This window comes from Tamandua tetradactyla, chromosome 3 (assembly GCF_023851605.1).
Source record: "Tamandua tetradactyla isolate mTamTet1 chromosome 3, mTamTet1.pri, whole genome shotgun sequence".
NCBI classification, from domain to species: domain Eukaryota; kingdom Metazoa; phylum Chordata; class Mammalia; order Pilosa; family Myrmecophagidae; genus Tamandua; species Tamandua tetradactyla.
In genome coordinates, this window is record NC_135329.1 from 62051113 (window position 1) to 62068800 (window position 17688).

The window sequence follows — 17688 nt, forward strand, 5'->3', positions numbered from 1 at the left end:
AGGAGGCCAATGATGTTCAGGGTTTCTCTCTTAGCTGGAAAGGCACGTGGCAATATCTGCTAGTTTCTCTTTAATGGCTTCTTCAGGTCTCTGTCCATTCTGTTAGCTCTGATGATTATGGTGGATGTTTTGGCTTTCACCATTCTGGCTCTATGTTTCTTCTAAAAATGGTTCCCTCTTAAAGACCCTCACTAGCAAGCCCATTTGGAATGGGTGGAGACACATGTCCATGGAAACCACCTAACCAAAATTTACCACCCACAATTGAGTTGGTCAAATCTCCATAGAAACATTCAAAAAGATTCCTCCCAACATTATTGAATAAGGATTAAAGGACAAAGATTTCCAGGAAACACACAAATTCAAACCAGCATAGTCCATTTTTTGGACCCCAAAAAGATGCATCTATAATATCAATGTTATATTTTACTAGAAGCAATGAAATGATCAAATCATTAATTATTATGAAGGAGAGCAAAATGAACAAAAGGTAAGAATAAGGAAGCAGAATATAAAGATAGAAGAAATAAATGAAAGGGAGGAGATAGCATAAATTAATAAAGATGGATGTAGTTTAATGACATAATGCAAATTAGGGCACTACCTAAATTGACAAATAGAATAGAAAGGACACAAATAATCAATATTGTGCTTGAAAACAAATTGCCATTGCACATACTACAGAAAATAAAAGAAATAGTAAGGAAATAGTGTCTAAAATATATACAAAAATACTGGAAGGAAAATCTCTAAGAGTGTACCCGGAACCACTACTTACTCAGAATTTAAAAATAATATCAGTATTTCAATATCTACTAAGTAATCACAATACTCATAGATAAAATCTCTAAAACAAAAAGAACCAAAAATCTGTTCTTCTTTTATTTGATTTGTAGTTATTTGAAATGCTTATGAAAACATTTAACATCAATCTTATGTTAAATATATCTATAAATATATAGAGTAGGAAAATCACCAAATAATTTAGGAGGATAGGAAATCCAAATAAAAAGGAAAATGTCACTATGTAAAGAAAATTATGTGCCAATAATACTCGTACATTTACAGGAAAGATACTTCACACAGTATCCAGTAATGACGATGGATGGCTCAGAAAAATTTGAAAGTAAATTCATTTTCTTTTCTAAGCTCATAAAATAAAATGGGAGGAGTTTATATTCTCAACAGGTGCAGAAAAATGTATTGTCAAAATCCATATCTACCATAAGATTAAATTGTGTCAAACTTGGAAGAGAAGGGAGCATTCTAAAATTGACAAAGAGCATCTACCAATATTCAATAGTGAAAATGATATTAATACCAAATTATACCACTTACCTTCCCCACACCCACCCAGAAGAGAAATAGGAATTAAAGTAAATATAAATTTATCGAATGAACATCTGATCTGAGAAAATCTGAATTGTGAACGCAATTCAGATAAAAATGGCCACGTATGGAAGAATTTGGAAGTCTTAATGGGATGTTTTCTGTTCATCACGAAAGGAAAATATCAGAACTTGAGAGGAAAATCATCCCAAATTTCACAGAATATGAACCCAGACCCCTGGGTCAGACCCTCTGGGATTGATGGTTCCTGGACACCCCTTGGAGCCCAGTCCTTTCATGCCTACACTGAAAGACAAGGTGTATCTGGACTCAAACTGGCTTCTTTTTACTGGTGTTCCCCATAACATTACATGGCAGGGTCCTCACCCTACACAGACTCAGCTGCAGAGAAAACTGTCTCTGCAGTGAGAGCCATCTAAACAGTGACAGGTTATTCCTTATGTCACTGTCAGCACTGATGCATCCCACCTACTGAAACCCCCTTTGAGCTGGAGGACCCACCTTCAGCAGTAATGACCGATTGTGATGGAGAACACAGACAGTGCAGGTGGAGGAAGGGATGTGTGAGGGCTTCATCTGCCCTGGACCTGATTCCTGCAACTGCATCTGGGACAGGAAAAAGGACTGGATGTGCCAAGATTATTTCATTTTGGGGGGGTAAATCACATGACTCCCACAAATATGTACATAGGAAGATTAAAAAATCTTAAGTAAATGAAAGGCTGTGATGGCCCTCAGGAGGCCAGAGTGTGGTTTATATGAGGAAGGCATGTTTGTCTATAAATAAGGGAAGTATTGACCAGTGGTCCCTCTATCTGGACACCAGTTCATTTCAGGGAACTACTATGTACACTGATCACAGGTCAGAGGACAAGGTCTTGTGACAATAAGCATAAAATTTACATCATTATATTTTGTTTTCATATATCCAGGAGAATTATCTGTGGATGAACAGGATTGATTCTCTCTGATTATGAATAAATTTCCATGGTGTTCTGCAGACAATAAGTAAATATATCTTAAATGAGTGAATATGTTCTTAGGGATAATCATGTTAGATAGGGATAAGTGAATTATAATTTCCACAGTGATTTTGCAGTATTCCTGTCTCATGGTCTCATCTCTGTCACTTGCAACAGAGGAAATAAGAACCAGCAGGAAATGTGAAATAACACATGTAAAAAGGAACCTCTGGTTACATGTGCAATTCCAAGTCACATGTGCCTCTGTCCACATTTCGTGTGAAAGAAAGGGACCATGAGTACCCCTTGTGCTTTGTAACTCTGAGGAAATTAGAAAATGAGAACAGTAACAATAGGGGACGGTTCATGATAAATCAGTCTGCTTGAAGGGAAGAAACTAAAAAGCTCTAACAGGAAACACCTCAAGCTCATCTCCACATTCATGCTGTGTTCTGTGGTCAAGAATGACCCTTATCAGACCTCCTCTCGGTCTCTCATCATGGGGAGATTTGTGACTCCCACCTCCCCTGTGTCCCTTGCTGTTTCCTAGCACAGCAGTATGCACACCGGTGTCCTCATGTCTCAGAGGTTCACCTGTAAAGTCTATTGCTTTGGAGGGTCCCTGTGAGGCAGTCAAGAGACCTGATGGCTGTTCTGTGACTGCTGATCCTACCACTGTCTTTCCTGCCCACATATATCAACCTTTCCCCAGGAAGCTGGAATTGAGACAGTCCAATGGAAAAGGAGCCTGTTATCCCACAGTTGAAGCTGGTGTCCTGGAAGGGCGTCCTCACACCTGGGCTGGATCCCAGTATGTGCACCTGGGTCCTCACCACCAGGGACAGGAACCCTCATTCCCTAAACACAGGATGAACCAATGAGAAAGTTTTTTCCAAATTCGAGGTGCTGGGTGGGTGGAGCATGATGGAGACGTCCTCTGGTTCCCAGGGTAGCCTGAAATATTAGGCACAAGCACCTGTCTTAAAGGCTCTGGTCTTCATGGGAGGATATCACATCAGCTCCATCTGCAGTAACCTGTGGTTGTTCATGCAGATAAGGAACATGACTTTGTTCTTCCTGAAGACCCTGCCTGCATCACAGAGAAATAAATATGTAGAGCTTGATAATTTATTAATATGAAAATACATGAAAACCTCAGGGTAAACTACTACACAAATAAATGATTAATGAATTCATTCAAGAAAAATTAAATTAAAAGAAAGAGAATTATATGGAAAGGTAATCAAGGATGCCCTTTGGGGAAGCGAAAAGGAAACAAACATTGTGAGTCTGCTTTTTAGGTTCTCAATCTTCTTCTAACCCACACACTGAAGACGTGCATGCTCTGCCATACCGTGGGAAGCATCAGAATTTATAAGGGTTTTAAATAAGCACAGAGACCTGGTCCTGGATGACACAAAGGACTGAACCTGCTCCTGTGGCCGTGCAAGGTTTACTCTCTTACTCTTCCTACCACCTAAGGAAGGGAAAGTTTATCTTTCCTCGAAATAATTTGGAATTTACATAAAAAATTTACTTCACAAACTCAGATGGAATATTCTTTACACTTCCATCCAAATTCTGAACAAAAGGCAGGAAACCACATATATATGTTTGTATGTGTGTGTGTATATATATTCACACACACACAAATGCACACAGATACACAGATTCATGCAATAGTATTTATGAGAACTTGCAGAAATATACTTTACTTGATTGAATCTAGGAGAGATCATGAACATGTATAGAAAAGACTCAGTGGTGATTATGTTGGGACTACAGATTGAGAAGCCAAAAGAAGAAGCTCAAAGCAAGGCACAGAAATTCTTCTGCATCTGACCTGGGACCCATCATGTCTGTTCAGTTGATTATGCAATTTTACTTATTAGTCTATTGATTTCAGTTATTGTGGTTGTTCAATTACACTGATTTAATTCAACCTTGCATCCTTTGGATAAATGCCAATTGTTTATGACACGTAATTATTTATATATTTACTCTATTTTTCTATCTTGTCTTTGGTTTAGGGTTTGCTCCCATTTTTGTAAGAGGTATTGGTATGATTTTTTTTCAGAAGAACCTGTCTTTCTCTTAATTCTGAAAATATGGGCCTTGAATAATGAGTGGAAAAGTGTTCTTTAGCTTCTATTTTTGAGAAAAGTTTCCCAAATTGGAAGGATTGTGGTTCACTCCATTTGTATTGAAAAGTAGAATGGTGCAGTGAATCTATGTTTACCTTGGCTTTTATTCATAGGCATTTCTGTCTATTCTGATTATAGAGACCTTTTTTATTTGGTTTTATCAGTATTCATATTTTTTGCAATGTTTCTGTTTCATCTGAGTTTTCTAAATTTTTTGACTCACAATAATTCAAAATGTTCCCAATAATCATCATTTTTCTGTCAAGTTTTCAGGAATGGTATCCTCTAATTAGTAATTCTAATAATTCTGATAATTCTGTCATTTCAAATGTCTAGTGATTTTTAATTTCAATTATTTTTTTCATCTCCAGAATGTACATTTGCTTCTTTTATAAATGACTATGTCTTTATTGAAAATAACTATTTGGTTCAAAATTGCCAATATAAGTTCCTTTGCATCGATAATCAAGCTTTACTTTCTATTTCCAGTAGAAAGTGGGAGGAGACAAGATCCACTATGGAAAGTATGTCTAGAACCACCTCCCTTCTCTTCACTGAGTAATGACAGCCTTAAGATGAAGAGGATGGTTTCTCAAACAGGCAACTGAACATAAACTAAACATGGTCAGAAATATCTGGGGAAAAAAAACAAGAGGCAGTGTGGTGCACCAGTGGCTCAGTGGCAGAATTCTCGCGTGCTGTGGTGGAGACTCGGGTTCCATTTCAGGAGCCTGCCCATGTCAAAAACAAAAACAAAACAAAACAAAAAACAAGAGGTAGAAACACACAAAAAAGCCAACATTGACTCAAAAGCAGACACAGCCTGCCCTCTGGTGGTCATGAGCACCCCCTACAACCCTGCACCTACTGTCACTGCAGGCGTGGTTTGTGTCTGGGCTCACCCTGACTTCCTCTCACGGTGTGTGTTTTGCGCAGTAATATGTGCCCGTGTCCTTGGCTCTTGAGCTGCTCATTTTTAAATAAACTTCATTCTTGGAAGTGTCCCTGGTGCTGCTGAGTCAGGCCTGTAGATTTGGGTTCTAGTACATACTTCCACTTCTCCATATTCTCCCATCCCACTCCAACCTTTTCCCTAGAGTCTGGCGGACCCAGTGCATATGGTGGCTAGACAAAGAGAATCCAGAAACTGTGCAGGTGAGGGACAGGTCCTACGATGTCTTCACCAGTCCAGGTTCTGACTCCTGCAACTGTGCCTCAGACAGGACACTGGGAACAAGAATAACCACAGTGAAACCTGTTCTCAGGCCCATCACCCAATTACAATTATGACTGATCCCCTGAGACACTCACATGTGGGAGCTGCCCCCAGAAAGAAGAAAAACCACAAGGTTTTCATGTTCTTCTGGATGAAATCCATGATGCCAGGGAAATATTTTCCAGACTGAGGAGGAACCTGAATTTAAGTAAATGTGTGCTGTGGTTTCATTCCCTGGCCATATGGCAATTTGCATTTATGAGGTGACTTAGAGGCAAAATGTGAGGAGGATGCTGGCTGCACCCTGGGAGAACACAGTCCTCTTCCTGGTGTGCCCCATCTGCAATCCCTGTTTCCTTTACTTTCAAACAGGAAATGTGTTGAATGAGGAGTCAAATGGGTCCTAGGATCGAAAATGGCTCTTGCTATATGTACCCTGTGCCCTATTCTGAGGGATTATATACATTTGGTTGTGTATGTGTTTATATACACATATTTCAAACATATGGGCTATATCATATGTACATATCCCTGACCATGATGGATTCTGGTTGGTTTTTGAATTGTCAGTAGAGAGAAAGGGGTTTAAGTCCACCTTTCTCACTTTCTTGCTATAATTAATTTCTTACTTCATGAGTGAAAGTTTAATAAATTTTCAGTGCAACCAGATATTTCCATTAAATATATTAATTGTATAATCCCTCATGAGAGCCAAAAAGACATGTGTGTCCTCATAACTCACCACCAGGACTATCACGTACCACTTGCCCTGGTCTTTCATCATTACGTCACATGTGTGCAAATGCTGTTGGGGTCCTGAATGTCTGGAACACTCACCACTGGAAAATTTCTCCAGTTCAAAAACACAATAAGTCTACGGCTGCTTCAGTGCCTGGTGTGTTTTTTCATCTCACAAAAGCAGTAGCACAAGCTCTGCAGATACTCAGCTTGGGCTCAAATAGAGACGGTGCCCAAGAGAATTTTAGAGACCCCCAAGCAATACTAAATGTCCCGAAGATCCCACCATCTGCACACGACATTGGACATCTCCAGGCACTAAGACAACTTTTCATAAAACTGCATGCTTTAAGTGGAGTGTTGTCTAAGGACAACAATCTAAATCCATCAGCTTTGTCATAGAGATTAAGATTTGTAAATAACTGGAATTCATGAATACATAAATGAAGAACACCTTATTGACTGTATTGTTATTATATGGTTGTTTTAGCAAAGTATCACAAATTCTACGACTCAACACAACAGAAAGATATCGTCTCCCTAATCTGAAGGCTATAAATCTGAAATAGGTATGGGGGAATTCTTCTTTACTATTTCAGGCTACTAGGGGTTTAACAGCAATTCGGTGGCTCACTCTTGATAGTAGATTCTTCCCATGAATACATTGGAAAATATTTCAAGATATTTATGCATTTACACAGCATAGCAACAACGGGCTAAGAATTCCTTGTCAACAAGTCTTTTGAATCTGATATATCACGTTCTCTATCCATGAGATTATGTCTAACATAAGAAACATCAGAGAAAACTTGTTTTTAATCTCATTTAAATGGTCCTTACCAGGAAATATTAACATGAATTAAGTAGGGAATTCCCATGGTGTTAAAAAAAAACAATAAATAACCATGAGTACATATTGTTCTTAATAATGATAGAGTAATTAAAATAAATGATGTATAAGGGACAAATCATCCACAAAAATGAATTTCTATTAAGTTAGTTAAAGAATGCCCCATTATAGGAGATAGAGCCTAAACAAAATCTCTGAATATGGCCTTTAATTAGGAACTTTTGGAAAAAGTATTTGCTTACTTTGGATATTGCTATAAATGTTTGGAATAAAAGATCTATCGGTAGTACATGTAATGTAAGTGTTGCATTTTCTTTCTTTGAAAGACAAAGTTAGAAAATGAGAAGACAAGTCACAGGCTGAGGATATTGGTGAATCAGATGATTTTTATGGACTTGATTATTAGCATACGAGCACACAAAATTAAAAAAACTGAAAATTGGGCTCCCTATATGATCCTAAAACTCACAGAGAAAATATTAAAATATGTGTCACTAGGGAAATGGAAAATAAAATAGGAATACTCCATTCCTACTCACTTATTATGGAAATGATTGAATGCTAAATGATGATAAAGCTAAATGCCAATAAGGATACTGAGAAACAAGGTTGTTCATATAATGCATGTGAGAAAGCAAAATAGCTATCCATTTTGGATGATGGTTTTAAGATTTCTAATAGAGTTATATAGAGAGTCACCACAGAAAAGTTATGCTCCCAGGATTTGGTTCATATTACAAGCATTCGCATTGGGGCTTTTGCTTAGCAAAAAGTTAAGCAAAGCCCCAATATGTATCCTTATAATATCTTTCTTCATTACAAAATCTGCACTCTACTTTGAATTGGTGACTGGGTGTTTCCTATAAGAAAAGTTCCCATCTTATTTTAATCATTGACACTCTCTAGTGTTCCTTATTTGCTCACACTTCCCATGTCACTGGCTCCTTCCAACACAGCTGCCATCTTCCTCAAGATTTGTGGTACTTCCAATATGGAGGTTGTTCAAACTGTCTCTTACACAGTAACAGCAGACCAAATCTTTAGATATCAGACTGCTCAGCTCAATGAGGTCTGTGCTCATGGACAAGTACCCTGTCATGGAGATTCAGCCCAAGACTTAACGTAGTTTATTCCACCAGATATCACAATGATCAAGCTGTTCCTTGAGCCTGTTGTGTTCTGGCCTTCCACACACACTGCATTTAGTGGTAGAGAAGTTATACCCAGAAGACATGCCAGAGAATTTCACTGAGCTTTCCTTCTTCACCACGGCCCTCAACAGTCCTTGGAGAGTAGACAGGAGTTGGGGAAAAACATCCGAGTGGTTAAAGCTCCAACTTCAGTTACTTACCTACACTTTCCTGTATCCATTGCACCAAGAAGCCCATTTTAAAACCCAGTCCCTGGTGAAGGAGCTAGGTTCACAAGGGCTTCAGTGAAAATGGTGGTGTGGTAGTTGTGTGAATTTCTATGGGCACAAATAATCTACATTTAACACAACTGTCCTCAGATTCTTTGCATACTCATGAGTCTGTCATTGCATATTCAGAATTACTCCTGACATGGAAGGAAATTATAGAAAACAGAGGTACTGGATAGCCCTGGGTTCTAATATCACAACACTTAATGCTTGTTTGAAAATTAATGTCCGCTGCTATGATGCTGAAATCTGTGGGGATGACCCACACACTGAGGATCAGAGAACTCACAGGATATGTTCTGCTTTATGAAGCCAAATTTCAATGGCATGGGACCACCAGTGCATACCTGTATTCCACCTGAGACTGAGATGTTCACAAGGTGGTTAATCTTGAACCTGGTTCTATCAGCCATCTAAGACTGCCCATAGGTAATACTTATGGTATGACCATTGACCATACAAACTTAGTGTCCAGCAAGGTCCACAGACAGCTGTAAAATATTCAGCCCTTCAGAGTTGATTTCCCAGTGAATCTGATGGTCTGTCTTTAGTTCATAAGCTGTTTAAAAAGACTGTTGGTAGTTGAGCTTGATACATGGCCCAGGCATTTGATTTTTTTCTTTTGATACTAAACATTGTATTCTTCCATTTTAGAACTCACTGCTTTCCAAATTTCTCCCAGGAATTAGAGTTTGAATAACCTAGGGTCATATTCTCAAACTCGACTTAAGAATTCCACACTGTATTTATGAATTTTACACTCATCCTCATTTTTCCTTTCATGCAACAGATTTCTGTTCAACTTGTATCCATTAAACTTTCAGAATACCTAACCCACACTCCTCCAAGCACACACAGCCCAGGCCATATAAAATGGATTTAATCTCTGAATATCTTATTCCTTGCATTACTGTTTCTCTTACAATTCTATAAACACTGATTTAAAAATTAAATATATCCTTGTCCTCTAGGTGCTCATATTCAAGTCATTTACAGCACCTAGAACCTGCATGAAAATGGGTTGCCATTGCCTTATTGAGTTAGGCAAGTCTTTCCAAAGCAGAAGAATATTATGAAATGCATTAATCATCTTAGTTCTGAATTATTATTGTTTTTTGAAAAATGAGACCTTTTCCCCTATGAGGAAGCTCCTCCCCAGTGCTTCCTATAGCTCCCCTTGGCCTGGGTCTAGGCACCCCTTCAGCTCATTCACCATGCTGCACAGAGGTTCCAGTCTGCCTCTCAGAGCATTTCCCTCACAGCATCTCTGCCCAGGCTTACTTGCTTGATTTCAATTTTCTTTTTAGAGATGACACATGCTGGAGATACAATATCTTCTTGGTGAAATGTCCTTGTAACTCTGTACACTCTGCAGGAAGATCAAATGCTGGATTCTATGGAACCCCCAGGTACCCATTCACTAGAGAATGTATACACATGGTGAATCTAGAAAATTGTGGGAACTTTTATTCCTTTTGTGCCCTTTTAATTTATAGTCACATCAGGGAACACCAGCACATACAGAACTCCTGGATTGAAAGCAAATCCTCATATATACTTTACCCATAACATCAGCATACATGCACACTCACATGTAAACACATAAGATTATGTGCATGCACACATGAGATTCACACAGTCCCATACCTATTGCACCCAGAAAGCACACCCACATATAGACACACATATTGACCTGCACATGCATATACATATACACACATGCACAGATTTCACATGCATGCATTATTTGATATTCATACCATAATTTTCCCCTTCTCAGAAGCACACCCAGAGATAATTGCATATTCCCATGTGCACATTCTCACACACCTGCACTCAGGCACACACGGAAACACTGACATTTATAATACCAATAATACTCACACTTAGAAACATATAAGGAAAAACAAACACACGGAAACATAAGCAGACATTACTAATGCTCACTCACAGTTAATATGTCTATAACCCATGCACATGTGGATATACACATACCTGAATATGTGCATAGGCTTATCCATACATATTTGTGCAAGCATATAAATGCAAATGTACATAGGCTGGGTATGATTATTCAGCATTGGATTCCAAATTTGTAATTCAATGCAGTTTTCTCTTCATTTCCAGAAAGTGCTTTTGAATCTTTTAAAAATATTCACTATTTGTAAAAATTAAAAATTAAAAAAATTCACTATTTGCTTCAAAATTTTCAATATCTCTTCCTTTGCTTATATAATCAATCTTTCCTCTATATTTTGGGAAGTAATTTTAACAGTTACTTTAAAATATGTATTTAGCATATATGGCATATGAACTATTCCACAAGCAGTTTATATGCACACACTTATTTTCAAGAGTGGGGTAGGTAATATATTCATGTATCTTTATGCATCTCACAAATGCTTATTGGAAACTGGATGGTCTGAATATAAACAAGTGAATCCAAATACTGCAAACCTTCCCCCAGGCTTACTTTTTTTTTTTTGCTTCCGTACTTGTCAAGTGACTAAATGGAATAATTCAATGAACTAATATGCCACCACTTTGTTGAGTCTCTAACATTTTTGCTCTGGGAGTTGCAGATTTAGTTACTCCCGCAGTTGACCTAGTGTGAGAGCTGTGCTGTTGGTCCTCTCTTCAAACCTTCCCCCAGCCACAAGGTTGGATATAACTAATTGTTGGCCAATTATTATGTTTTGTAGAACTATCCCCTGAGATCTAAGGAGATCTATTATCTAACGTAATCAAACCTGGACACTTCTATTGGTTAGAAATGAGACGAGTGTTTTTGGTCTACTCAGCTGCCTTATAACCCATTTCTCATTTACCAACCAACTGCTTTTCAATGTAGATATTTTCCTCATTAGAGCAGGAATCTTTTTCCAATTACCACACCACGATGTTGGCTTTTTGTGAGGAAATTCTTAGCTCCCAACAACAAACTAATGAACACAGCCATGATCTTGGATCTGGACTCACAGGCTGAGAATGAGAAAATAAAACTTCACACATAGAGATACCCCTTTCTAAAAACTGAATATTTTCTGTAAGTGAGAAGCAGACTGAAATATTTTAGGCTTGCCACTCCTCACTTGGAATCATGACCTCATAAAAAAAAGGGAACTGCAGCCAAGTTAGAATGACATATCCATGAATAGGCTTTGAGCAAATAAAGAAGAAACTATTTCTTGACCACATGAACTCTTGACTCAGGCACAGAAACATCTTTTTATCAGGATGTGACCTTCATATACAGATCTTCCTTTGAAGAAATACTTCATATGTAATTTCATTGGTGTATATTCTATCACTCAGCATAATTGGGGTATGTCATTCTTATTTTATTATTGTTACTTTTTGTATGCTGTATGGCAGGTTCATATATTATTCTTTTTCCACACAAGTGCCCAATTACTGCAACATAATATGTTGAATATGTGTTTGTTTTGTTTGTTGGCTTACTTGTTGGCTTGTTTCTTGAGCAGTGCCAGGGCTCAGAATCGAAACCTTGTCTCCTGCATGGCAGGTGAGAATTCCACCATTGAACCACTCATGCACCCCACCCTCAATTTTGTATCAAACATTTGCTTATTGGAATACTCAGCAGGATTTCAATACATCTATATACTTTAATTTAATTATATTTTGAACTGTTTACTAGTATTTATGTTGTTTCCAATGTATGGGCATTGCAATGTAATCTGCAACTCATCTTTGATGTCTAATAGCTTAGAAAAATATTGTTCTGGGACTTAAATGTTCAACAACAGAAATGGATCTGGGAAAGTTGCCAAGCACCAACATGTACTGAACACATTACCAAATTGATGCAATAGAGCAAAAAAATAATAATAAAATGTGGAGCCAGAGTGATGCTACAAAAAGTTGAAATAAAGAGCTGTGGTCCCTCTCTCACCACACTCGGGTGGCTTTTCAGGGAACCGTCGTGTACACTGACTTCATATCAGAAAGCTAGGTTTTGTGGCAATAAACGCAAAATTTATGGCATTATTTTTTGTTTTCCATTGTTCAGCTAACTTTTCAGCCATGAAAGAGGATTTTCTTCCTCTAACTAAGAAGAAATCTCAATGGATTTAGAACATCTTAAATAAAACATTTTAAATGAACTGAACATTTTAATATATAAAATTGGGATTATTTTATCACTTAACCAAAAGTAAATTATACAGAGAGAAGTAAATTATACTATCCCTAGGGATATGGCAGTGTCCATCTGTCATAGTCTCCCCCTGTGACTTGGAAGAGTGGAAGGTGTGGACCAGCAGGGGCATGTGAGAAGGAGATGAAAGTTGGCTGACCATTGTCACTTTACAATATCCCAGGCCACATCTGCTTCTGTCTGGATTTCCTGGGAAATACAAAGGAACCACAACTATACCTTGTGTGGATGCACTAAGAAAAATAAGAAAATCAGAGCAGCAAGCACAGGAGAGGGTTCTGTGGATCTCTGTCTTCCTGGTGGGAGGAAACAGAGAGGCTCAATCAGGAACCTCCTCATCTTCCCTCTGCAGCACCTTGTCCCTGGGTCCCATGGGCAGGGTAGAGTCCTCTACCCACCTATTCTGGGCTTCCCAGCAGGGGGATCTTCATGTCTCCTGCCCTACCCCAGAGCTCTGGTGTTTCACAGCAAAGCAGTGTGCATAACTGTGTTCTCAGGTCTCAGTGGCTCAGATGTTATTGCACTCAGCTCTGCAGGATGCCCAGCCAGGCTGTCATGTGAGACCTGTTAGTTGTTCTCACAATGATGTTCCTGCAGGGTTGATCCTGCCTACGTATACCAGCCTCTCACCAGGAAGCTGGAATTCTGAAATTTCAAAGGACAAAGATCCAGTTTTCTCACAGGTGATGTTCATGTTCAGATTAGGCATCCTCGTTGCTGGGATGGATCCTAATAAGGACACCTGGACACTCAAAAGCTCAGGAGTTGTCATTCCTTAAGCCATGCTGCACCAAGGTGAGAGTTATTTCCCAGCCATAGGTGCCAGGTGGGGTGGAGGAAGATGACATGACCTCAGATTCCAGGGATGGCCTGGGACATGTGGTCCAAGCACATGTCTGAAAGGAACTCATCTCCATGAGAGCACGTCACCTCAGCCATGTCTGCAGAAACCTTTGATTGCTCAGGGAGGATTAGGAGTGTGACTTTGTTCTTCCTGATCACCCTGCCAGCCTCACAGAAAAGTAAATGTGTGGAGCCTGACATGGTATTATATGAAAATATAAGAAAACTTTAGGTAAAAAAAAACACAAATAAATGATTGGTTAATACATCCAAAAGTAATTAAAATAAAAGAAAGAGAATTAAATGTAAGTGGAATCAGTGATGCTCTTTGGAAAATGAAAAATAGCCAAATATTATGGGTCTGCTATTTTTGGCCCCAATCCTCTTCCAACTTATGCATTGAAAACATGCATGCTCTGTGTGACATAACTACACCATGCCATAGAAAGCATCAAAATTTATGAGTTTATAAATAGTATATGTATATACGTACATATGCATAGATATATATAGATACACACATGTATATAGTTAAAATAACACATAAATAAAAACCTCAACTTTGATTCTGGGCTAAGCATCAACATTCTTAGAAATGAGTCAATGGTGAAATATCTGGGCATTATAGATTGTTAGGCAAGAAGAAGGAATCCAAGACAAGGCCCAGAAATTCCTCCCCAGTCCCTGTCTGCACATGCCCTGGGGACCCTCATCTCTGTTCAGATGACATGCAATTTTACTTATTATATTATTGATTTAAGATATTATACTGATTTAATTTATCCATATATTCAGTCTAGCATGTCTAGGGTAAATGCCAATTGTTTATGACATCTGATTATTGCTATATTTTACTGTATTTTCCATTTTAGTGTTTGGTCTTGGAATTTGTTTCCATATTCAGAAGAGGTATTGGTATGTTATTTAATTTTTTCTGATGACTTGGCCTCCTGTGGTGAGTGGGGAAGTGTTCTTTCTCTTCTCTTTTGCTGGGGAAAAATGTTTCCAAATTTGGAAGGATTGTGAAGCATTCTAATTTGAGTGAAAAGTAGAATGGTGCTGTAAATCTAAATTCACTTTGGCTTTTTTTCATGGGTATTTATGAATACTGATTCAATCTTTTGATTTGCTATACATCTAATGAGATTATAGATTGCTTTTTGATTCAGTTTTGTAATTGTCTGTATTCTTTGCAAGTTTCTGTTTCATCTAAGTTTTTCTAATTTTTTTTTAAGCACAGCAATTCAAATGCTCATGAAATGGTTGTTATTTATGCCATGTTTTCAGGAATGCCATCATCTAATTAACAATTATAATAATTCTGTTAGTTTTTCCATTTCAAATATGTGCTGATGGTTTTATTTAGTTATTATATTTTTCATTTCCTGTATATAATTTTGCTTTTTTAAAAAAAATGACTATCTCTTCTGCTGAAAAGGGTACTTGGTTTCAAATCGCCAAAACATATTCCTTTGCTTCTATAACCAAGCTTTATGTTCTGTTCTCAATAGGAAGCCATAGGAGACAGTTTTCACCATGGAAAGAATATCCAGAAACAGCTCCTCTCTCCTCACTGCATAATTACAGGCTTAAGTTGCAGAAGGTTGATTGTGAAATAGACAACCGAACACAAACTCAGCATAGCCACAACATCTCAGAGAGAAAACTGAAGACAAAGGCAAAAGATCAGCATTGAACTCTAAAACAGACACAGCCCGCCCTCTGGTGGTCAGGAGCACCTCCTGCAACCCTGCTCCTCTTGCAACTGCAGGGGAGGTTTGTGTCTGGGCTCACCCTGACTTCCTCTCACTGTGTCTCTTGCACAGTAATAGGTGCCCGTGTCCTCTGCTCTCATGCTGCTCATCTTTAAATAAACTTCATTTTTGGAGGTGTCCCTGGTGATGCTGAGTCGGGACTGAAGAGTTGGGTTGTAGTATGTGCTTCCACCACTCTGTATTACTCCAACCCACTCCAGCCCCTTTCCTGGAGCCTGGCGGATCCAGCTCACATAGTTGCTAGTTAAAGACAACCCGGAAACAGTGCAGGTGAGGGACAGGGTCTGCGATGGCTTCACCAGTCCAGGTCCCGACTCTTGCAACTGCGCCTCAGACAGCACACCTGGGGACAAGAAGAACCACAGTGAGTCGTGTTGGCAGATTCATCACTCTATTAAGTTTATGTCTTATTTGCTGAGACACGCACATTTTGGAGCTGCCACCAGAAGGAGGAAAAGCCACAAGGCTTCCATGTTCCTTTGGATGATGTAAATGATGGTGAAGAAATATTTTCCAGACTGAGGGGGAACCTGAATTTAAATAAATGTGTGCTGTGGTTTCATCTGTTTGCCACATGACAATTTGCATTTGGGAGGTAATTTTCAGTAAAATGAGAGGAAAAGAGGGGAAGTGCTTTTCTTATAAACAAAAAGTGAGGAGGATGCTGGCTGCACCCTAGGAGAGCACAGTCCTCTCCCTGGTGTGTCCCCACAGCAATCCCTGTTTCCTTTACTTTCAAACACGAAATGTATTGAATGAGGAATAATGTGGGTCCTAGTATTGAGAAAGGCTCTTCAAATATGGACCCTGTGCGACTATTCTGAAGGATTATATTCTTTTGGTTGTGCATGTGTTTGTATTCATATATTGCAAACATTTGAGCTACATGATATATATGTATTCCCTGACCATGTCAACTATTATGGATTCTGGTTGATTTTTGAAGTATCAGTGGTGAGAAGAGGGTTTGATGTTACCTTTCCCACACTGTTGATGTAATTCCTTAGTTTTATTTCACATATTTAAATTTAATAATATTTCAGTGTAGTCAGATAGTGTTATTGCAACTATTAGTAGTGAAAGCTGCCATGGGAGTCAAAAAGACCTGTGTGTTTCCTCATAACACACCACAAAGATTGTCAAACACTACTTGCCATGTTCCTGCATCTTTTATATCACATGTGTCAGCTCAGGCAGGTCAAAACCACTTATCCTCTATTTATTCTGATGAATAGAGACAGGCTCCTAGAAATTCATCTATGAATATTTATTTCTAACTTTTCATATCAGGAAAACACCTTGAAACAACATAATAAAACCTGGAAGTGCAATAATATTTGATAAAGATTGAATAATTGATATGGTAAGAAATTCATCTTTCACCTATTTCCTATTTGGTGAGGGAGCAGTGTGATCCCAAAAGATTTGGCCTTGGCTTAAACGTGACAAAAAATATTTCACTATTTCTCATTAAAGGAAAACATCATAATTTGTGTTATAATGTAAGAACCCGATGCAAGAAGCATTTGTACAACTATACATCAAGTTGTTGTAAGGAGATGCAGGCAGGAAAATGAAGTCACATGAAGAACGAATTTTTAACTTTGAGAAAACTGTGTTGAAGGTCAATGTGAATTCTTTATATATGATATATGTCCACATTGCCACGTTCAGTGCATTGACTACGAGGTTGGCATTAACTTCCATTGATGCACTTTGATTGAGTTGTGTGTATATTATTTGTTTCACATAATTTTATAGCTTTCATTTATCAAAAAAAAATACTCAAATGTAGTTGCAGTAGTGAAACTTCACTTAAGCTGTATGTTAAACCAAGGGATAGACTCATGACCAGGTTTATTGATCCTGATGAAAGAGAGTCATAAGAAGGCCCACATACTGAAAGGGAGCTCACTTATTCTACCCCTACAAAAGACCTCAAACTGTTACCTGGATTCTGTGGTGCTGAGCCCCCCTGAACTTCCCCGATCATGTACCTCCACATCATGTTCTGAAACTCCCTCAACTGGTCCCTCTTCTGTGTATCTGGGCTGCATGTTCCTGAGCTCCCCTTGACCTGTCTTTGTCCTGGCCCTGGACGCAGTGTTGCAGAACTCCCTGAAGCTGTTTCTGTCCTAGAAACTGGACTCAATGGTGCTGTGAGCCTGGTGCTTCAGTTTGGTCATCCTGAGTTCTTAAGTTCATCCCTG

The 17688-nt window shown here is 38.6% G+C and overlaps 1 pseudogene; it reads right to left on the reverse strand.

The window, feature by feature from the left end:
- Positions 1-15432: 15432 nt before the first annotated feature.
- LOC143675574 (Ig heavy chain V region 3-6 pseudogene) lies at positions 15433-17486 on the reverse strand (annotated as a pseudogene).
- Positions 17487-17688: the final 202 nt, after the last annotated feature.